Source organism: Asparagus officinalis, chromosome 9 (genome assembly GCF_001876935.1).
Source record: "Asparagus officinalis chromosome 9, Aspof.V1, whole genome shotgun sequence".
Taxonomy (NCBI): domain Eukaryota; kingdom Viridiplantae; phylum Streptophyta; class Magnoliopsida; order Asparagales; family Asparagaceae; genus Asparagus; species Asparagus officinalis.
This window is the reverse complement of record NC_033802.1, coordinates 39589893-39595150: the sequence shown is the minus strand read 5'-3', so window position 1 is coordinate 39595150 and position 5258 is coordinate 39589893.

Below are 5258 nucleotides of genomic sequence, written 5' to 3'. Positions count from 1 at the left end.
AAAGATCATGGCAAATATGTGAGCGAGCATAAATGAAAAGATATGCTAAGCATCACTCACATACAAACAAGATACAATGAGGACACATAATGATATGACATTATAAAGATAGTGTCTCATTATAAAAAACCATGTATAAGAATAGATTTATGAAATCAAAAGAAGAGGAACATGAGAATCATGCAAAAAGTTTTCAACTGAAAACAAATCAACCAAAAGAAATCATAAATCAAAGTTTAAATCCAAAAACGATGTTTGATCAATCAAGAAAATTTTCTTTGTGGGATTTGATCAAACCACATATGGAATACATTATAAGGCACGAATAGATGATCCATAAGCACAAACACATAAATATCATCATATAAGTGAAATATAATGAATTCAAAGCAATAAATCAAAACAAACTCTTTGACAAAAGAATTTCAAGAGATGCAACAATATATCAAGCTCTTAAGCTTGTTTCAACCCATATAATCATTCTAGCATCCGGTAAACATGATTTGGGAATAAACACCCAATAAATCCGGAGGGTTATATAAACATAGTCCTCTCATCAAACAAAAAAAATAATCATGAAAACAAAAGATTTTGATACAAGAAAAATTGTTTTCATAACTAAAAGATTTTAAAGATATAATTTTCAAAATCAAGAAAAGAAAAAAAACACTAAAATTCTTGGCTTTAAAAATTATTTTGGCACCAAATTACTCTTGGTACCTAAGAGATTAGGGACATGACCCCTATCATTAAAGCTCAAAGTCCTAGGGTTATGAACCCTCTTGGACATATATGGTGCACGGGATCAGTCATAGCAATAATTACTCAAATGACCCTTCCGATTGCAATAAGTACAATGGAAAGGAAGCATTTGCTTATGTTGACCAAACGGTTGTGCACGGGAAACATTAGAATCATTTGCAAACATGGATGGTCTTTTAAAATTATTTTGCAAGTGTAAAACATTTTTAAGCAAAGGTGGTTTACTTGAGAAATTTGGCAAGTTTGAACATTTTTTCAAATCATAGCAAAACTTCGCCAAATGGCCAAATCTACCACAAACATCACATTTAAAAACATGTGTTCTACTAGAAACATTTGGCAAACTAGAATTCTTTTTCAAATCAAAGCAAAACTTTGCCAAATGGCCAAAACGACCACATAGAACACATTTATACACATTAGCATGCTTATGATGAGAAATAGATGCATGTGCATGTGTGTGTGCAAAATGTGATGATGAAGCTTGATGAGATGCACAAGGAGGATTAAAGTGAATCTTGGTGGGGTTATGTGCATCATAGCAAAATCTAGCAAGATGGCCTTTACGACCGCAATTTGTGCATTTGTAGACTTTGCTATACATGTGTGCATGATGAATAGGATGTTTAGATGTTTTAGCATGAGACTTAGCACACATGTTCATAAGCTTATCATGATTAACAATACATGTTTTAAGGGTTGAATCTAAAGATGATATGTGATCCTTAACATGATTCAACTCATCATTATGCATACAAGTATTGTTATTAGAAGTAGAACATATATTGTTATTTATAAAAGAAGCGGTATCATTTTGTATGTTCTCTACTTCTAACATGGCATTATTTTTAACATGAGATAAGCTAGTGATGGATGAGGTTAATTTTTTATTTTTCAAATTTAACATATCATTGTTTTCTTTAAGCATTATATTTTCATTTTCAATGATGTCAAATTTGGACACTAGCTTCTCATGATCGGATTTCAATTCTACATGCTTGCTTTTAAGATCAATAAAATTATTTTGTAATTTTGTATAGGCATGCAATAATTTCTCATATGCACAAGCGAGTTCATTGATGGATATATCACTTTCGGATTCCGAATCGCTTACCACACTAGGGCTATCGCCTAGTGGCCGTGTGCATGATGATGCTCCACACTCACTTGAAGAACAATCCTCCAAACTACGTCGGATTTCCTCCAAGTTGCCTTGATGTGCTTCTATGAATTTCCATAAATTGTAAGCACTATCAAAATGAACAAATTTGTTAGAAAATGATGAGTCAAAGGCATTAAGCAAATACTCTAACAAAAACTTGTTCATATTAAACATTTTCTTATCATGATCGCTCCACTTGGATTTCTCCAATGTGGGCACAATATAAGCACAATCAATAATTTTCCATAAGTCAATATTTCTAGATTCAACAAATAGTTTAAATCTAGAAGCCCATTGTGCATAGGGAAAATTAATGAATTTAGGAGCAACATTGGATTTATAGCCTAAACAAAATACATTCATATTCAAGATATATATATGAACATATGCAAGCAAGACAAATGCAATCATAACTAGATTAGCACAAATAAGATAACTTGGATCTTTAACTCAAGGTGGTTAGACCTTAAATCAAAGAGCACCAAGCTCTGATACCAATTGTTAGACCCTAGAGGGGGGGTGATTAGGGTCTTATGCTAATCTAATCCGATTAAATGCCAATTAAAACTAATTAATAAGTTATCCTAGCAAGTATAAAATACAACAAGATACGTAAGCTAGGATAAGCAATATGAACAAATGAATATATCCTATCAATGAGATATTACAAATATATGAGCAAGGATATATGAACTAACACAAGGGTAAAATAAACAATCTACACAAGTGATAGGGTAATATGATGAGCAATACACAAAGGCGATATAAGATATGAAAACAAGAATAAGAACGCCAATGCAATCACAAACAAAACGATATGTTTACGAGGTTCGGTCCCCACGACCTACGTCCCCGCTCCTCACCTCGAGGAGATCTCCACTATCACAACCGGGTTTTCTACGTTCACCCGAACAACGTTTACACCTCACAATACAATCACTATGTAATCACACCTCACACACTAAGTGTTGGTCCTAGCCCGTGTCCTCCTCCTCAAGTGCTCGGTTACAACCTCTCCCTAGGCACGTCAACCGACGCCACTCCTCTTGGATTCGACCCCGTCTCTCACCACACACTTCTCTCGGTGTACAAGTGTATTACAAGTGAATCCTCACAATTAGGCACAATATGACAAATGATTGTTCTCTCTAACAAGGTGAGAACTCAATTAAGCACAACTCTTAGTCACAAACCCACAACCCCAAATTATACTATGAATGTAAATACAATAAGCTCAATAGGTTGTGTGTGAACAAAGAGATAAAACAATATAAACTCAATATGAAATCTAGCTTATGAAATTAAGAACAAACTTATAAAATGCTAGAATTGAGTTTAAGGAAACTTCTCTATAGATGACAAGAGAGAGGGAGAAGAATGAATGCTCAAACACCAAGGATGATCTCCACTTGCTCTTGTGAAATTTGCTCCACAAATCAAACTCTTGTAAATGCTTAAAAGCTTTTTAAACAAACACTAAACCCTTAAACAAAACTTGTAAACCTCTTAAAAACTTTTCTCTTGTTGTTCTTGTTAGATGGGAGAGGTAAATGCAATGGGGTATTTATAACAACCCAAGACATCAGCCAAAACCCCAAGGAAATGACCAAAAACCCAAAAACAAACAAAACAGAAAACTAGCCGTTACTGTGCAACGGCTCTCTGATAAGTCGACTTAGAGTCGACTTATGACATATACAGTTTTTGGCAGATGCTGAAAATTATGCGTATCTGGATTTGTAAAATCAGTTAAAAATAGTAAATCAACTCTAAACATTATGAAATTTTGAGGGATGTTTCTAAACATGTAAATAAACATTTTACAAAAATAATTTCTGAAATATCACTTCTCATTTGTGAGAAATGAATATTTGAATACAGATATTTCAGATTCTAAAAACTGCTGAAACACCCGATTTTCTAAAATCAATTTGACACAGTAAATTAACTCCAAAAATTATAAAATTTTTAGGGAAGCTTCTAAACGTGTATATGAACATGTTAGAGAAGGAATTTCTTAAATATCACTTCCCATTTGAGAGAAATAATTTATTTTGTAAACTGGTCAAAAATACATAACTGTGCAACACTTCATAAGTAGACTTATAAAAAGTTATAAGTCGACTTATATAAGTCGACTTGCCTTGCTTTATAAGTCGACTTAGCAGAGGAGAAAATGCACTTTCTAGAGGAGTTCATAAGTCGACTTGTCAGGGTTTATAAGTCGACTTATAAACATGCACAGGCACTGTTCATGCTGGAAAACTGATTTTTAAAGTGCCTTTAAAAATAACAAATAAATTCCAAAAATTATGAAACTTTGGAAAATGTTTATAAACATGATAATAAACATGTTACAAAAAGAATTTTTGGAATTGCATTCCCCAATAGTGAAAACCCATCATTTTTCAAATATGTCCAAAAACATGAAAACGAAACATACATGTTTTGACATTTGATTTAAACAAACTTTTGAAACTCTACAAAATGATTTTATAAACTTTATAAACTATGTATAAACTGATATTAAAGTCTATAAACTAATAAAATAATGTTTTCACAAAAACACCTATATTTTGATAAAATCAACAAATACGTGTGTGTGAATAATATGAGCTTAAAGTATCAACACACAAGTATAAAAACCTAAACTAAATATACCCAAGCTTGTGATCTTCAACGAAGCTCTATCTTGGTACACTTGCGGATGAAGCTAAAACTTGGATCTTGAACTTGAATGCAATACTTCACTCCACTATTCCGCCAACCTCCTCTTGATATGATCGTTGAAGCGCAATCCATCCAACCTCCAACTATGTTGTTTGTCTACAACAAATACGAAAACACAAATACTAGACAAACAACATTAGTGATAAATTGTTTGTTAAACATCATCAAAGCAAGAAGGCCAACATACAAAACTATCAAGTTAACAATTACCTCTGATAGTCAACTTCGTCGTTCCCGCAAATGATGTAGTCCAATCAGTCTTCACACTCATACGTCCCTGAACGATTTGATCCATTTCGTGCGTTCTAATATTCTTAGAACAATCGATGGGTAGTAGCCTACCATGCAATGTGCTACTATATTAATCAATCGTTACACTCATACGTCCCTAAATGATTTGATTTCCCCTAACATCGTCATTCCCGCCAATGACATTGTTCATCAATAATGGCCTATCAAGCGATATGCCCTATCGACTGCCCATTCCCAAGTAACGACCTACCAGATGATGAATCATTATTCGGACCCTTGAGCGACCACTTATACAAGCGGTCACTCATTTTTGGGCTAAGTTGTTATATCTAACGACATGGCCTAACCTAAT